We start from the raw sequence: 19077 nt of genomic DNA, 5'->3' as shown, positions 1-19077 counted from the left end.
TCATCTAATATTAGTTTTCACTTAATTGCTTTTCTTTTCTTTTCTTTTTTTAATTTTTAAATTTTTTATTATAGCTTTTTATTTACACAATATATGCATAGGTAATTTTTCAGCATTGACAATTGCAAAACCTTTTGTTCCAACTTTTCCCCTCCTTCCCCCACCCTTTCCCCCAGACGGCAGGTTGACCAATTGCTTTTCAAATAATGAAAATGACTATCCTATCCCATACTGTTCTAAATTCTCTTCTTCAATTCTAAATTCCTCCCTCAATCCCTTCAACTAATGCTCATACAGCATAAATTCCAGATCTTTTACGATCATGGTTGCCTTTCTCCACCTTTATCAGCATCCTTCCTAAGATGCAACTAAGTGATATGAGTTCAGAAAAGAAGACAGATCCTATTATTTTTTAAAATGCTCAAAATTAGATCACCTTTAAAAAAAAAGTCTAACATCACAGGAATAAGAACTAGACCTATGATTTTATTGAGATGCAGAAATTGAATTGAGAAAACTCTTACTAAAGGGACTCAGCAACTTCTCTGCTAATGATGGTCTTAGAGAGTTATTCAAAGCAAAGAGAGCTGTGACTTGCTCAGGTTAAACTACCATTATAAATCAGAAACAGGACTGGAATGTTTTCCTAATTCTGAGGTTGGCTACTTATCCATTCTCTCTTATAGTAATATAGACACAATCAAATAGCATCCATCTTGATACATCTTTATTTTGAAGGAGATACAGATTTTCATTTGTATCCCTTTGTGGGAGAAAGGAATCCTGGGAAGCACGCTTGGTGATTCCCTAACTCTGGCCCTAGCCAATCACCTTGAACTCTTCAAATCCGGGGAGAATGGAGCATTATTTGTTCAAGCAATGTTATGATTCATGTAAAATTTCTGAATTCACTTACCTCTGCTCCTTTTTCCCAGCTGGTCGATTTAATAAGAGACATTCATTTTTACACACTTGTTGTTTACTTTTCGTCTTTGTTTGGCTTGAAGGAAAGAAGCAAAAGTTTGTCCTGTTTCCTGTTTTAGCAAAGGAAGGTAAAATAACTAACCAGCCTCCACATGCTGGTTCATTTGCAGCATATCATATGGTCACTGTGAGGCTAAGCTTTGTATTTTGAGCAGTCTCAAAGAGAGGCATGTAAGTTAACCATATGGCCTCATTACACTAACTGAGGTTTCTGCTTAACTTGGGAGCTCCTGTGGTTATCGCTCAGTCATCATACACTAGAAGAACCATTGCCTATCCCCTCCACCCCCATCCTGTCTCCTCCCTCATTACTAGCCCTTTTACTCTCACTGATTTAAAAGATGTAAATGGTTTTCTCCCACAACCAGAGCATTTTAAACTGTAAGTTATTATAAACCAACACAAGTCCAACAGGACTCTGCTCTGCCCCAGAGCACAGATACAAGGCAGGGGAAAAATTCTTCTTCCAGTCAGATATCCACCACTATCCCATAATTCTTCTCACAGTCCTCTAAAGGAATTTCTCTATTTCTATTACAGGATACTCCCCTGATATGCCCCAGTTAAATTGTTCTCTGTATTTCTGAAAGACACTGTATGAGCCAACTCTTCCTTCCCATCCACTGTTGGTCCTTCCTCCTCCCCCTCCCCCTAACTAAATTTATTATGGACTTGGCTAGATATGTCCCTACTTTTAAAACTTGGTGACATTGAATCTGGAAGATGATTGATTATACTCAATAAAACAATGCAAGTCAGAGTTCTGCTAGAAGAAATATATAACTTTTAATAAATGAAAAATATTATAGACTTCTTCCTAATGTTTTGAATTTTCAAAGACTTCGGTGCTGGAAGACTAGGTACCTTCAGCTATTTATGTAATACAATTGTGAGGAAAAACTGTATTTTGTGAAAGAAAAAAAAACTGCAGCTGTATGTAGTCCCAAACCATGGTAACCAGTCTTTTCTCTGCAGTGAGCCTCTTTCCAGCCAAGATAGAAAGATTCTCAATTCTCATGATTTCTTCCAAATCCCAAGCAACAAATGCTTTAAAATGTACAAAAGGCTGGAAAGCCTACTGAATTGGCAACTATTTTTGGCCCCTTTTCTATTGAATGTCTGTGCAGAAGAGCAGAAGATATCCAAAGATTTGGATCTTGCTACATTTCAGTTTTCCTAGGCCAATGTGATCCCAGTGAACAAGTGAACTCCCACTAGTTTGAAAAGCATAGTCTGTATGAGGGCATTCAAGGCAAAGCTATTGTATTCTACTACAAAATTTTGTTGTATAGTTAGTCTATAAAGATTTATTAAGTATGCCTACTATGTTCTAGACACTATGCTAAGCTCTTGGAATACAAATACAAATAAAAACAGAGACAGCCCCTGCCCTTCAAGAGCGTACAAAGAAAGCTTAAAAAGGTAAGGAAAGAAGAGAAAGTATGTACACATAGTGTATACAACAAGATAGTGTAACAAGAACAGATATAGTCAAACAGATTAGTGATCAAACAATTGAACAAGCAGTTCTCAAAAGAACTGCAAACTATTAAGTATCATATGAAAGAATGCTCAAAATTACTAATAAGAGAAAAGCAAATCAAAACAATCCTGAGGTTTAACCTCCTGCCCAGAAAATTGGCAAAGATGACGAAAGACGGGATAAGCCATGGTTGGAAGGATTATAGAAAGACACGTCCATTGATGAATGAGTTGTTGGTGGAGCTCTGAATTGGTGCAACCATTTAGGAAACTAAATATAGATCAACACATACTATTTTCACCTTTTTTTTTTCCTCATCTTTTTCCCCTTTTGCTTGAATTCTTCTCTCCCAACATGATTCATATGGAAATATGTAAAAAATGAATATACATATATAAGAAAAAATGTTTTACATATAACTAGGGAAAATTTTAAAAGGGGGGAGGGCACTAGGCTGATTTCTAGTCCAGAGATCTAGGTTCTAGTCTTCACTCTCTGGGAAGTAGTCATATGTTGTTGTTTGTCCTTCATTATCAAAAAAGACCATAACATGCAAATGAATTGGATTTGAGGGAAAGAGGGAGGGCTGTGCAAGGTCACCTGCCTCACTTTCTTCTCCAGAGCCATTTGGGTCCAGTGGCAAGATTTAGATCAAGATGACTTGGGCATATCATCTCTCTGAGCTCAGAGTGCTCATCTGCAAAATAAAAGGGTTAGACTTCAATTTTTCTTCCAGCCCAAAGTGACACAAGCTGACTTTAGTAAAGTATGTCTCTAGTACCGTCATCTGACAGGGTGGGAGGATCTAATAGAATATTATATGTGAAAAAATGGTGAAAAGTTTGAAGGATTCAGCAAATACAAGATGTTAGGGTGATGTAATGAAAAGGAAGCTCTATGTAGCTGCTAGAGAGTACAGTTGATCAAGAGTCAGGATGACTTGAATTCAAATTCCTGCCTCAGATGATTACTAGCTGTGTGACCCTGTGCAAGTCAGTAAATTTTCCCTGCAGTTTTCTCACTTAATACTATATTATTATACTCCAGGGATTGTTTTAAGGATCAAATAAGATGTTTTGATAATCTGAAAGCATTATGTAAATGCTAGTTATTCTATCATTAGCCATTTTTATTATGAGACATAATGGAAGGAGGTCCTAGATTTGATAACACAAGACCCTAGACTCTGTTGCATACTATCTTTGCAAACTTGAGAGAGTTATATCCCTTCCTGAGGGGTTTAGAGTAAATGATTTATCAAGTCCCAAATCCTATGCTATTTTTCAATCCAGAGTGATAGAGTTGTCACTGGTGTGAAGAAAATCTAAAATTCATTAATGACACTTTTAAGAAGTAAAAGAGGAAAGATGTTTGCTTATTTGGTCCTATTAATGTTTCTAAAATGAATTCTTTGATTTGAATTTTCAATGGTCCAAATTCAGTTTAATACTCTAGATCTACTTCACTTTGGGTTGGGTTATTTAAGGGAAAGTATGATAAACTCCTTGCTAGCCATGGGAGATTAAAAATTCCTCACATATCAGCCCCATTAGACTGAAGTCAAGAAGTGGTAAAAATGTAAAAAGCATGTAAGTTAAAGATATATAATATCAACACTATGAAACCATAGCCTGGTAGGGTTAGGGTCCCAATCCTATACAAAGGTATTCATCTCCAATTCAGAATGTTTTCAAAGGGACCCCACATGTGCAAAAATGTTTGTGGCAGCCCTTTTTGTAGTGGCAAGAAACTGGAAACTGAGTGGTGCCCATCAATTGGAGAATGGCTGAATCAATTATGGTATATGAATGTTATGGAATATTATTGTTCTGTAAGAAACTACCACCAGATTTCAGAGAGTCCTGGAGAGACTTACATAAACTGATGCTAAGTGAAATGAGCAGAACCAGGAAATCATTATACATGGCAACAACAAGATTATACAATTATCAATTCTGATCGACGTGGCTCTCTTCAACAATGAGATGCTTCAAACCAGTGCCACTTGTTCAGTGATGAAGAGAGCCATCAACACTCAGAGAGAGGATTGTGGGAACTGAGTGTGGACCACACATAGCATTCAACTCTCTCTATTATTGTTTGCTTGCATTTTGTTTTTTTTCCTCAGTTTTATTTTTTCTTCCTTCTTGATCTGATTTTTTTCTCATGCAGCAAGATAACTGTATAAATATGTGTATATATATATATATATATTGGATTTAATATATATTTTAACATATTTAACATGTATTGGACTACCTGCCAGCTAGGGGAGGGAATGGGGGGAAGGAGGGGAAAATTTGGAACAAAAGCTTTTGCAAGGGTCAATGTTGAAAAATTACCCATGCATATGTTTAAGCAAATTACTTCCTCCTTTATTAATCTGGGCAATTTATATTTTTGTAGGTATTCTTCCATTTCACTTAGGTTATCAAAATTACTGGCATAAAGTTGGGCATAGCAACTCCTAATTATTGCTCTAATTTCCTCTTCATTAGTAGAAAGTTCTCCCTTTTCATTTTTAAGGCTAACAATTTTATTTTCCTCTTTCCTTTTTCTAATATATTTTGTTGGTTTTTTCATAAAACCAACCGTTAGTTTTATTTATTAATTTAATAAGTTTTTTTACTTTCAATTTTATTAATCTCTTCTTTTATTTTTAGAATTTCAAGTTTAGTATTTGATTGGGGATTTTTAATTTGTTCTTTTTCTAGCTTTTTTAATTACAAGCCCAATTCATTGATCTTCTCTTTATTTTATGCAATTAAACTTCTAGGGAGATAAAATTTCCTCTTATTACTGCTTTGGCTACATCCCACAAATTTTGGTATGTTGTCTCTTATTGTCATTCTCTTGCATGAAATTATTAATTGTGTCTATAATTTGCTGTTTCACCCATTCATTCTTTGGGATGAGATTATTTAGTTTCCAATTACTTTTTGATCTATTTTCCCCTGGCTTTTTAATGAATGTAGTTTTTATTGCATCGTGATCTGAAAAGAACGCATTTACTATTTCTGCCTTTTTTATATTTGATTTTGAGGTCTTTATGTTCTAATATATGGTCAATTTTTGTATAGGTTTGTATAGGTTCCATGAACTGTCTCCATTCAATTTTCTCCAAAGATCTATCATACCTAACTTTTCTAGTATTCTATTTACCTCTTTAACTTCTTTCTTATTTTTTTTGTGGTTTGATTTATCTTGTTCTAAGAGTACAATGTTGAGATCTCCCACTATTAAAGTTTTGCTGTCTATTTCTTCTTGCAGCTCTCTTAACTTCTCCTTTAGGAAATTAGATGCTATACCACTTGGTGTATATATGTTTAGTACTGATATTGCTTCATTATCTATGGTACCCTTTAGCAAGATATAGTTTCCTTCCTTATCTCTTTTAATTAGATCATTTTTTGCTTTTGCTTGATCTGAGATCAGGATGGCTACCCCTGCTTTTTTTTACTTCACTTGAAGCATAATAGATTCTGCTCCAGCCTTTTACCTTTACTCTATATTATCACCCTGCTTTACATGTGTTTTCTTTAAGCAACATATTGTAGGATTCTGGCTTTTAATCCAGTCTGCTATCTGCCTCCACTTAATGGGAATGTTCACCCCAGTCACATTTGCAATTAAACTACTAATTCTGTATTTCCTGCCATCTTATTATCCCCAGATTATACTTTTTTTCTTTCTTTTCCCCTTACTCCCCCTCCCCATTATTTAACTTATGGGTACCACTTGCCTCAAGTAGCCCTCCCCCTTTAGAGTCCTTCCCCCTTTCTTATACCTTTCCCTTACTATTTCTATATTCTCTTCTATTTAGCCCACCCCTTCCCTTTTTGCTTTTCCCCTCCCACTTTTCAATAAGGTGAGAGAAGTTTCTCTGTAAACCAAATATATCTAATATTTTCTCTTTGAGCCAAATCTGATGAGAGTAAGATTCACATAATGTTCATCCCTCTTCCTTCTTTTCCTCAAATACAATAGGTTTCCTTTACCTCTTTGTGAGATGTAATTTCCCTCTTTTTACCTCCACTTTTCCCTTATTCTGGTACAATTCCCTTTTCACCTCTAGTTTCTTTTTATAACAATAAAATCAAATTATACATGCATTCTCTATGTATACTCATAACAGAAATATAGTTCTCAAGAGTTCATTTTACCTTTTTATGCTTCTCTTGAGTCCTTTATTTGGAGGTCAAATTTTTTGTTTAGCTCTGGTTTTTTCATCACCTGTTTCATTGAATGCCCATCTTCTTCCCTGGAAGAAAATGCTCAGTTTAGTGGGGATAGTTTATTCTTGGTTGTATTCCAAGTTTCTTTGCCTTTTGGAATATCAGATTCCAGGTGCTTTTATCCTTTAATGTGAAAGCTACTAGATCCTGAGTAATCCTTATTGTGGTTTCTTGGTATGTGAATTGTTTTTTTCTGGCTGCTTGCAATATTTTTTCCTTGGTCTGATAGTTCTGAAATTTAGCCACAATATTCCTTGGGGTTTAATTTAAAATAGCCATTGAAAGAATCCATTGAATACCTCCTCTTTCAGGAGGTGTTCAATGGATTCTTTCAATGGCTATTTTACCTTCTGATTTTATGACATCTGGGCAGTTCTCTTTGATGATTTCCTGAAAAATAGTGTCTAGGCTCTTTTTTTCATCATGGTTTTCAGGGAGTCCAATAATCCTTAGATTATCTCTCTTAGATCTATTTCCAGGTCTATTGTTTTCCCAAGTAGGGAAAACAGCATTTTTAGCATTTTTTTGGTTTTGCTTAACCGATTCTTGATGTCTTGCCAAATCATTCATTTCCATTTGTTCAGTTCTGATTTTTAATGAATTATTTTCTTCATTTACTTTTTTTACTTCTTTTTGTATTTGTCCAATTGAGTTTTTAAATGAGTTGCTTTGTTCTATGGAATTTTTTTTCCATTTTACAAATTTTTATTTAAAGAGTTATTTTCTTTTTCCAATTCACAAATTCTGTTTTCCTGGGAATTGTTTACCTTTTCCATTTCACATATTCTGTTTTTCAGGAAGTTGTTTTCTTTTTCCAATCTATCTTTTAATGAGTTATATGCCTTTTCCAAACCACCTTGCAAAGTTTTCTTTTCCTTTCCCCATTTTCTTCTAGCTCTCCTTTAAGATCCTTTTTAATTTCTTTTAGGAGAGCCTTGTGTGTTGGGGATCAGGCTATTTCACCCTTTGGGGCTTCATCTGGAGACAATCTGCTTTTAATCTCAGGGTCTGAAATCTGTTCTTCTCTTTCACTATAGAAGCTATCTATAGTTAGAGCTTGCTTTGCCTTTTTACAAATTTTTTTTAAATATTGGGATCTTTTTTAGGGCAAAAAAGTTCCAAGCTTGCTCTACAGACACCTACAAGTGGCAACAGCTGTGCTGGGATCGTGCTGAGTCAGTCCCCATTCTGGGTGGGTGTACCAGGTCCCTTGAGACTCTGGCGCTTTGGGGTACACTCTTTACCTTTTGTGTTTGTATTAGAAGTTTTATAACTTCTCTGCTCATCTACTGGCTTGCAACCAGGGCAGAATAGCCAACATTGTGGTAGAGTCCTCCCCAAAGATTCTCTGCCCATAGATACCACACCTTGCCCCTGGTCTGCTCAGCATGCGTTGGCTCCCCTGCTCTGCCTCCCTGGCTGTGCCTGCCACCTCCTCCCCCACCCCACCAAAACAGACATTTTCTGGCAATCTTCGAAATTACCTTCTGCTGGTAATTTGCTACACTCCCAATATTTGTGGATTCTGACAGTCCAGCATTATTTCAGAGATTGAATTTCATAATTAGTGTGAGGTAGTAGAAGAGCTCAGAAAGAAATGTGTGTCCTCTCCACCATCTTGGTTCTACCCCCCTCCACCATGCATATGTTTTGTAAATAAAAAGCTTTAATTTAAAAAAAATTTTAAAAACTGTTTTCAAACTGTCAGACCTTATTAATATGACAATTAAAATTTTTAATGCAAATATATTTATGGAAATCTTTGTTGTAGACCCTAATCACACCAGTGAAACAATACTGAAAATTTTGCTTCTTTTTAAAAAGAGTTTAGAAGTAAAATTAGAAGGCCTTAAGACATTGGGAGGTGAAGAAGCCATCAGTAGAACTGTGCTCACTATTTTCTTTATCCAATTCCAAACCAGGATTAGATTCTGGAACAAAGCCCTAAAGGGAATTGTGCTATCTCCTGTCTTAGAGATAGTGGAAAATCCTCATGTGCCAGTGTTGCCTAGAGATGACAGCTAGACTAAATGACCTTTGAGATGTTGTATTGACTCATAATTCCACTCTTAACCATAAATCTCATGCAGGCTGGATCTCCCCTCAGTCCCAACCCCACCCCTTAGGAAATGAAGGATGGAAGAAGAGGAAATGAGGAGAGAAAGAATGAAGGGGAGAGAGAAGTAGAAAAGCAGAAGACCTAAATTTAAGAAGAACAACAACAACAAAAAGAATTTTAGTTCCCTACAGGTATTCTTTTCTCTAGCTGTGAAAACTGGCGGGGAAGGAAAATTTCACAACAGCTTCATGAATGAGCAGCTTGTTTCCCTCTAAGGAAGTTTACAGCTGGACATCAGTAGTCAGAGTAGCAGTAATGTTTAGCAGGCAGCCTTCCAGGGTTCGCCAAGTGTTACAAGCCCTTCACAGAGCTCTAGATTTTAAAGGTGAACTGAAACTATTTTAAGATCCCTCTTGGGCAGCAGATGGACAAAATGACGGATTGTTCATATTGTAGAGCTGTTTTCATTGCTGGGGAAATTGCAGCCCCATGCACACACATAGCATTTTGGTCCAAGTTAACAAGAAAACTGTTATTATTTGCTCCAGTAATCGATGTTCATTCTGCAAAAAGTGTAATAAGGTAATGTCTGCAGTGAAGTGTGGAAAAGAGATTACATTTGCAATGGTGATCTTTTGAGACTGCTGACATTCTTATGAACAAGATAGAAAAATACAGAGTGGCCTATAATATAACCAGATGGGTAAGCAACTAGATATTTATTATAAAATTCTCTTTAGAGTCCCTGAGAAAGGAATGCCTTATAGGTAAAACTGTCATTTATGGTAGTTCTATTAGCATCTCAGTAACAAAAGCCTTGGATGAGGTCCAAGATTTGTTCATGTTCAATCTAATTCTGCTTTATGACAACTCACTTAATAGAGAGATTTCCAGAGTAATCCTTTAGGTTCATTTATTTATGTTCTACAGTTAGGTTGAAGTGATTTTCTTAGCCAGCCCCAACAGCCCCATCATGGCACATTCTCAGTCTCTCTGTTCAGTACCCACAGTAAGCAGGAGAGTAGGGACAAGATAGGTCTCTTAGGTGAAAATATAAGGGTAAAAAATGAAAAGGAAGCCCCCATGCTCCACCACCAGGGTCAGAAGGCACTTGTAAACAAATATTTGCTACCATTGTGATCCCATGCATTTTCAAAATTTCCACAGGAGGCAGAAGGAAATTCTTTTGTCTTCTTCTAAACTTCAATGGTTCTTCCTGACTCTCTACCAACACCAACCCTTCAGATTCCAACTCGTCTGTTCCCATCTTATACTAATGCCTGTGAATTCTTTGCTATCCTTCCTAAGTACCTCACTTTGAGTAAGCTCCTTTACCTCTCTAGTCACCACTCCCTTCCTCTCTGAAATAAGAGGGTTGGACTCAGTGGTATCATAAGGTCCCTTCCAGTGCTAAGAGCCTCTCAACATAGGAGGAATGGGTCATACAGTTTTGTTGATGTTGGCATATGCAGTAAGCAGAGGGGTGAATGGTCTTATTTTTCAGATGTTAACTCAGAAGCTTTTTCAAGTGAATATGATGATCCTATTTACAAGTATATTGCCTTCATGGAGGAAAAAGAATTTAAAGCTGCCTTGGGCTCCTGGATTATCATTTAGTGCTCTAAGAGGAGTTATTTAGTTTTAATAAGAGGGAGAAGAATGCAGTGGGTTTAGTAAGCCTTGACTCACTAAATTCCTGTAACTGCCTGACTTTCACTCAAAATTGAACTACCAAAAGGTTGGGTCTCGTAACTGTTGAGAAATCAGTGGCTCTTCAGTTTCCTTCCTGTAAGCATATTGAGGACAGGGGCTTTGACTCATTTTTTTGTAACCCTAAAGGTCTACAACAGTGTCTAGTACAAAACAAATGCCAGAGAAAATGTGTTAAATCGAATGGAAGTATCTGTCCCAAAAAAAACATCTCTAGAAAGTGGCCACAGTTGACAATGGAAGTGATGGTGAGGAGTGAGGGGCCAGGGGCAAGGCGATGATCTGGAATTGTATCTGAGTCATAGCTATTTCAGGGCCTTAAAGCAGTTCTCCTCTGCCCACAATCCTCCCTTCTTCCATATTCACTCACAAAGGTATCTTTGAGTGAGACAATAAGCACTTATTATGTGTCAAGCAAAGTGCTAAGAGTTGGGGAAGCAATTCCAATAAACTTGTGATAGAGTCATCTGCATTCAGAAAAAGGTCTATGGAGACTGAATGTGGATTACAACATAGTATTTTCACCTTTGTTATTGTTTTTATTGTTTGCTTTTTTCCCTCATTTTTTCCCTTTTGATCTGATTTTTCTTGTGCAGCAAGACAAATGTAGAAATATATTTAGAAGAATTGCACATATTTAAGCTATGTTGGATTACTTGTTGTCTAAGGTAGGAGGGGAAGGAAGGAGAGAGAAAAATTTGGAACTCAAGATTTTGCAAGAGTGAATCCTGAAAACTATCTTTGCATGTATTTTGAAAAATAAAAAAAAATTATAATTTTTAAAAGAGCTAGGAAAGTATAGAAAAGCAATAATAATAATTTTCCAAAACCAATCTGAAATTTTTAGCCTCTATATATGAGAAAGAATCTAGTCTATCCAAGACCATTATAGCTGGTTGTGCACCTTAGAATGCTATTGACAAGCATGTTACCACCTGGAGGACACTTTGTCCAACTTCATAGCAATTCATATAAAACTTACCCAGACAGGTGATTTGCCTATCCTTCCCCCAAGTCTTTTCTTTCTATAATATTTTCACTTCTTTCCTATTCCTTCCAATATTTTCTATACTTAGTGTCTTTGTGATTAGTCCTTATTAAAACTCTGCTTTTGGGAAAAGATCTGATATTGGTTATTTGAATTTCAACTATGGTTAGGTGCTATGATGGGGTGGGGAAACTTCTAGAAATGTAGGTTAGTAACTTCTCTGCAATTTATAGTTACAGAGAAGGATCCTTAAGATTTTTTTTTTATTACAGGCCCTTTTGGCAGTCTGGTGAAGCCAGTGGATGTCTTCTCATGGTATTTTATGAAAATAATAATTCATAACATTTTATATGCATAAGGTATTATTTTATCTGTACAAATATTTCATTTGTGAAATACTTATGAGAATATTTATGCATGTAATATAAATATTTTAATATATAAAATGCATAAGATAAAAATGAAACTAATTAAATTGAAATACCTTCTGATTTTGAGGCCAGGGGCTAGACCAAAACGTAGGTATAATTTTCAATCTTTCATTCTATTTTTTATCCTGTTAAAAAGGATAGCTCCCTGGGAATGAGAGCTATTTTATTATGTGATTATATATTATTTATTTATGAAGGTTGTGGTAGATTCTTTTTTTAAGAAAAAAGAATTTGAGTTTTCTGATTATAGATTTAGTAATCTTTCATGTTGTCTCTTCACAAATCACATGCATACTCATTTTTTCTATGTACAAATCTGGATGAGAGGAATTGTCTTTAGAAAATCATTCAAAGGATTAAAGAAATTAGATATTTCTCAATCCTAATGATACATAAGAATAAAATTAATAATCTCAGATAAGTAGATATAATTTGGATGATAGAAAAGGCAAGCTGGCAAGATGAAAAGAAGTAGTTGTTGATATAACAGAATGAGATCTGTTTCAACTTAGTTACTGGGCATTAAAATAATTACATATTCACATAAAATATGTTATGCCACATATAAGATAATTAAAATTCTATTTTAATAATGTTGATGATAATAATAATAGCATTTTAATAATACTTACTATATAGTAGATACTGTACTAAGGACTTATGAGTATTATCTCATTTTGTTCTCACAACAATCATGCAAGATAGATGCTATTATTATCCCCATTTTACAGATTAGGAAACTGAGGCAAACAGAAGCTAAGTGATTTTCCCGGGGTTACACTCCTGGTAAGTGTATAGTGAGATCTGAACTCAGAACTTCCAATTCCAGGCTCTATCCATATGCTTTTAAGATTTACAAAGCACTTTCCTCACACAAAAAAAAGTATTTTTATCCCCATTCTGTAGATGAGAAAATGGAAATTCAGAAAAATTAAGTGACTTGTCCTGGATGCAAAATAATAATAATAATCTAATAAATTTCAGGACTCAGAGTTAACCCATGATGCCCATAGGCCCCAGAGCCTTTGTTGCACACTAACTTTTAAAGGATATCACTGATTTTTTAAGACAATGGCTATGCTACTGAAGAGCATTAAAAATACTGCACAACCAGCTTTGTAATCAGTCTTGAAATGAAAGGAAATAAAAGTTTTCAGATATAAATATATATATATAGATATATATACGTATATATCTATATATATATATATATATATAACTTCTGTTACTTTAACAGTTTTTCAATGAAATTTGTCACATGAGGTCATGGAGGGACATGATAGCAGTGATTGAAATTCTCAGAATCTCAAACATCTTTTAAAAAGCCTAAAATAAAGGAGGAAAGTGAAATTAAAATGCATGTATAAGAACTTACTTCAGAATATAAAGAATTTAATTAATTAATTTATTGAGGGTAGCTAGATGGCATAATGGATAGAGCTCTAGGCCCTGAGTCAGGAATTATCTTTCTAAGTTCAAATCTGGCCTAAGACATTCACTAGCTGTATGACTCTGGGCAAGTCACTGAACCCTGTTGCCTCAGTTTCCACATCCAAAAAAATGAGCTGAAGCAGGAGTTCTTTGCCAAGTTAACCCCAAATAGGGTCACAAAGAATTGGATATAACTGAGAAACAACTGAGAAATAAGAAGATATTAACAGAGAATAGATCGGATAGATTTAAATTCTGGAAAAATTCTTCAGATGTTTGATTTCTCCTTCTCCCCTACTATTTGTTGTGGGGATGTCCAAAAATTATACTGAGTTGAGGATTAAAAATTCTCTATTAGAAGCCTCGAGGAGAAAAGGCTAATATTCAAGCCAAAGTGTCCAAAGGGAGACATCACTAGCACATACCAAATATTCAAGGCCCTCTTTTCTCTATTGGTAAGCTACCCTCAGTCCACCCTATATGTCTGCATCAAGTCTTTCCTCTCCCTGGCTCTATCATTTAGCTCTCGGGCTAGTTATTCAACTTAGACTTCCTTCATTCCAGGCCTTAGCTTTTGTCTTCCTCATCCTAAATCCCAAACTTCATGATAGAGACCCTTGCCCACTGACCTGATCCCCACACTTGAAGATCCTGGAGTGAACCCAGGCAAACCTTGTGACTCAGTGGACAGGACACGTACCCTTTTCCCTGATGGATAAATAAGGCTATCTTCTTGAACAAAGCTAGAATTGGACAGCACTGAAATTTCGTCTCACACAGTCCTGCCTCACTTCCCTGCTCCATTAATTAAGAGACCTGATGTGCAATGATGGGGTGAGAAGCTCATATTCTTGTAATTCCACAGAGATTTTTTTAAGCATTTAGAACAGTGACTGGTCCATTGTAAGTACTTGATGAACACTGATTGTTTGATCAATTGAAAATACAGATGTGTGTCCTGTGCAATGAAATTATTTTAGGGAAGAGAAACTTCCTCTGAGACAAGAAAATAATAATGGTAGCAGATGAGATCGAGAGCATCAAAGATTGGGATCTGTTATGTGAATATCATTAAGATATTGGCTGGGGAAAGGGTAGATAACAGAAACTGTCTAAGAGAAGTCTCTCTATGGTACATTTCCAGGTTCCTATGAGGGATCCAGCAGTCTTTTATGAATGTAATCAATCTTCTTTGGATGTTTTGTTTATAGTAACCCAATGTGGCAGAAGAGAGGGATAAACAGTGTCTGCAAAGTGAATCTGTTTTGCTAACATAAACACAGAGTTCCTCAGCAGTTGACCCTCCAGTGAGAAACAGAGGCCTGCTTTTGATGGGATCAAAGGCTCACTCAGGGAGCAGCTTCTCTCTCCAGCTGTAGGTTGGCTTTCCCCATGTATACAAGGAGTAAAGAGAAAGTTGATAAGGATCCGGCTTTTCAGAGCTCTTTATTGCTTAGTACCAGAACAGGACAGACTGCAGGGGGAAAGTGTTACATGTGCAATGTTTCAGGATCTGTGAGGACTATCCACATCTGCTTGGCCAGATCTAATTTTCATTCTTTAAATAGTATCTTTTGACCCATCCCTTTTTCAACAGTGCAATAAGGAAGAAAAACAATAACACCAATCTACAGCACAAATATATGTTCAGGATAACTGCATTTCTTTCTTGCATTTCAAATGCAAGATAAAACATTTTAAGGACCTATAATAGGCAATGATGCCTTGAACTTGTTATGCAGGCTCCTGCTTCTAGGGATGTTGACTTGGAAGTCAAAAGGAGATCTCAAAGATTATGTCAGAAGTGGCATTTTTGATGCTGGTTCTCCTAAAAATGTTCTTCACTATATATTTAGTGCTATTTCCTGGGTGCAAATATCATGGGTGAATAGCTACTACCAATTTATATCTATATATCATATATATTTCATTGACCTTTAGGTTATCTGCAATTTTGATTCTTCTGGGATCATGGTATTCCATCATTTACAATCACACAATATCATAGGAAAAATCATGGCATTAAAAAAAAATGTGCTGCCAGCCCTGAAATCAGGAGGACCTGAGTTCAAATCTGGTCTCAGACACTAATACTTCCTGGCTGTGTGATTCTAGGCAAGTCATTTAACCCCAATTGCCTCAAAAAAAAAAATGGACTGGGAGGACAGAAAGTTTTTTAGGTGGATACTTAAAAGCATCTTGCAGTATTTGCTCAAAATCTTATTGATCCCATTCTCCTCCTCCCTGTTAATTCTCCTCAAAAATCCTATTCTGACATCTCCTCATAACTTAAAATTTGCCATCTTCTCAAAGGTTATATCAGAGGAGTACAAAGCTCTATCAGCTCCTCTCAAGCTGAAAAATACATCTAGTACAGTCCTGATAACAGATTAATCTACCTCATGAGGACTAGCATGACTAAGTTGAGACAGACAATCAGCAGACTGACCACTTTGAATTGATTTTTTGGCCATTTTTCCAGGAAACCATGAAATAGGAGGCTAAGACAGAAATAGATGAGTACAGTGAAAGATGAGACATAAGTGTATTAGAGCATTGCAAAATAAATTGCCAAGAAAAGTCAGAAGATCATAGGTCCGGAGAGCCAGGAGGAGCCTCAGAGGATATCTAATATAAGCCCTTCATTTTACAGATAAGAAAAACGGAGATCCAGAAAGGTTAAGGTCAAGTCACATAGATAGTCAACAGTCAAAAGAAGATCTGAACCCAGATCCTCCGAATATACAGCCATAGTTTTGTGTTGTTCAATGTTTTTTGGGGTTTTTTTATTTTGCTTTTCCCACTGTACAAGGGGAAAAGACCATTAAGGAAGATTGGAGGACTGTTGGAGGAGTTGGTATTTGAGTTCAACTTTAAAGGACAGATAGAAATTCAACATGGGAGAAAGAAAAGGAGAGCAGTCAGATATAAGGCAAATTCACTGCTATAGTGTAAAAAATGAAACAGAGACAGGCAAGCACAGCATAAATTAACTAAGCAGAGATTATTCCATTTGGAGTAAAAGTAGTAATACAGTCTAGGAGTTCTGTGATAAAATTGCATTTAAGCAGCAGAATTTAATTAAGATGAAACTGGGGAGATAGAAACTAGACCCTAGAAAGGAGAGAACATTTAAGGGAATGGTAGTGTTTTAATATTTTTATCATTAAGAATGTTGTTTTGGAGCATGGATCTATACAATCTCTGTCTGGATTGGTTCATAAATCTGCCTTCTTTTCCATTGTCTCATGCTAATGGGGCTCATGCTACATTAAACGCTGGAAATGAAATTCATCAAAAGCAAGAAAATGAGCAATTTTCTTCCCATTTAGACATCTGCTCTGAAATTCATCAAAAGCAAGAAAATAAGCAATTTTCTTCCCATTTAGATATCAGCCCTGGGTGTCCCAGCACTCTCCCCATGGTTTTTCATCCTAATAAATTTCAAACATCCCAACAAAGTCCCCTGCTGGTATTGGTTGACTTAGTGAAAAAGATTTTCTGGCCTGGGAGGGAAGTTACCTGGGCTGAAATGTAAGGATTTTCCGGGCATGCTCTCACCCTCAGTGCCACAAACCAGAACCTTCTGTAGCTCGTCAAAGTCTGGGGCATAACCCTGGCTCTCCCAGACGGTGAAGTGAAATAAAACTACCACATTATCATTATGGAGGCCCTGGTGCTTGTGAAGTATGGCTCCCTTAGCTCAACCCTGTGATTTAGCAAGCCTTAGATTCTGAATTAGAGCTGGTAGCTTTTGTTAATTATCTTTTATTGAATAATCAGTGCAAGTCATAATCCCTCATTATGAGCAAAGGATGGTGGCCAGCTGTTTCTTCTCTTCCCAGGACAGAACTAGAAGAAAAGGAAGTGGTATACTAGAAGGTCCTCGTTTAACTTAGGTAGAACAAAGAATTTTCTGAGGGTAGAAGCTGGGAAACATCAGGAGAAGACCTCATAGAGAACCTATGAAAAATTCTTCTTTGAAGAATTTTTTACAGGGCAAATATTCTTGGGGATTCAGGTGCTGGAGAGGAGAGGAAAAAGCATGAGGGAAAAGAATGGAGGAGATCAAGAACTGACAAACTTTCAGAATTCAGGAGACAGATATATGGCATTAGGGTTGGGAAAGAGGTGTCTACAATCAGCAAGGGCACTCAGGGGGCCCCTTCTGACTCAAAAAAATGCCCGTTTTCCTTCTCTAATTCTATATCCCATTCCATCAATTAGGGACTATTTGGGTCCTCTTTTATAATGTAAATTCTTCATTAAGTTTATGTGACAGAAACCAGAAATATTAATGTGACTTGATAGGGTAAGTAAAGTCTCGGTAGTTGATGCCTTCTCTTTGAATTTTCAGATAATATTGTAGATTGTTAGGATATGGACTTATTTTCTCTATTGAAGACCCAAATTAACACAGACCTTTCTATGATTCAGTAGAAGTAATTTGTGAAACTGCTCAACCAGTATGTTAAAACATGCTAAAAAGCTAGACATTGAGCCCTTGTTTTCCCTCACTATTGCCCATTATCTTTAATGTCCCTATAATTTCTTCACCAGGCTTTTCCACCATCCCACCACAATTCAATTCCACAGTCATCTCACTCATATGCTGACAATACCAGGGAACTAAAGATAGATCACTTTGTCTGTCCAACCAATAACAAAACAGGGAGGTAGGGCAATAGTAAAATTGTCAATGATGTAAAGGGAAGAGATCTTGTTTCTTAGAGCTGGAGTCATTAAGCTTGATTTCTCTGGGGCTCATTTCTCTCATCTATAATATGAGTAAGTTGAACTCATGAATTGGAAGGGAAGATTCCCTCCCACTCTGAAATTATATAATTCTATGATCTTACAAGACAATAATTAAAAGTCATCGTAGAGACATTAGTCATTTCATTAAAGACTTTCAGTTCTACTCTGAGACTATAACTAAAGCAAATAGGAACTTTTTCCTACCAATAACCAAGATCTTTTGAATCAAAAAGCTTAAAAAGTCCCTCAGCTTATTCAAACTCAGTATTCAACTTGTTCTTGCAACTAAGAGATGTTCCAGAAGCACTCGGTTCAGAATTGTTCTGTGACTCCCCCAAAAGAGTTGCCAACCTCGTCATATGCCCTGTTTTCTCCCCTGCCCCCAAGATGGTAAAATAAAATAAAAAATGAAGAATTAAAAGGATAGACTTCAGAAATGTATGACGAGTAACATGATTTAAAATTGTTTGCACAGGTGACTAAAATAGCAGACTCAATCCTAGAATGAGGGAACAAAAAGGTGGCTGAATTAGAGGCTAAAGAAGATAGGAAAAAAGTATATTGGCAATAGGTTCTTGATAACAAGTAGCAATAGGAAAGCAGAATTAGTGGGATAGAGTTATTTTTGCTGACTTTTCTAAAGCAATCTGAAGTCCTTTGGCTGTTAGAAGAGTTCTGTAGGTGGGAAAACATTGTATTCATTTCCTTGTCTCTCAACACTTTCCTCCTGAGGAAAAATGTTAATAAAGCAGTTGTGGGTTATTTTGTTCACTTTTTTTTTTTGAACTGGCCATCCAGGACATGTGGGGATTTAATTCTAAACTTTCCTCTCACATGAAATCCAGAATTGTAACAATAGAACTTTTAAGGAAAAGGGAAAAAATTTTCCCACCCCTAGGATATTATTTCCATGAAACTGCAAAAAGGAAGAAGATGTGGGAAGAGAAGAACTTCCCTAACTCTGGCAGAAGGCTGAAAATGAGAAAAAGAGACACAGA

General features: G+C 36.3%; 1 long non-coding RNA gene across 2 annotated transcripts in view; it reads right to left on the bottom strand.

The window, feature by feature from the left end:
• Nucleotides 1-928: 928 nt before the first annotated feature.
• The window catches only part of LOC141541141 (uncharacterized), a 91392-nt gene continuing 73243 nt past the window's right edge, over nucleotides 929-19077 (bottom strand). The window contains exons 2-3 of one of the 2 annotated variants that reach the window (XR_012481667.1): nucleotides 6631-6728; nucleotides 929-1034 (exon numbers count right to left, since the gene is read on the bottom strand). This is a non-coding gene — a long non-coding RNA (uncharacterized LOC141541141). Of the gene's footprint in view, nucleotides 1035-3070; nucleotides 3165-6630; nucleotides 6729-19077 lie in introns of those variants that run through there. The other variant, XR_012481668.1, reaches the window with a different exon arrangement.

Source organism: Sminthopsis crassicaudata, chromosome 4 (genome assembly GCF_048593235.1).
Source record: "Sminthopsis crassicaudata isolate SCR6 chromosome 4, ASM4859323v1, whole genome shotgun sequence".
Classification (NCBI taxonomy): domain Eukaryota; kingdom Metazoa; phylum Chordata; class Mammalia; order Dasyuromorphia; family Dasyuridae; genus Sminthopsis; species Sminthopsis crassicaudata.
This window is presented reverse-complemented; position numbering and strand designations above follow the sequence as displayed.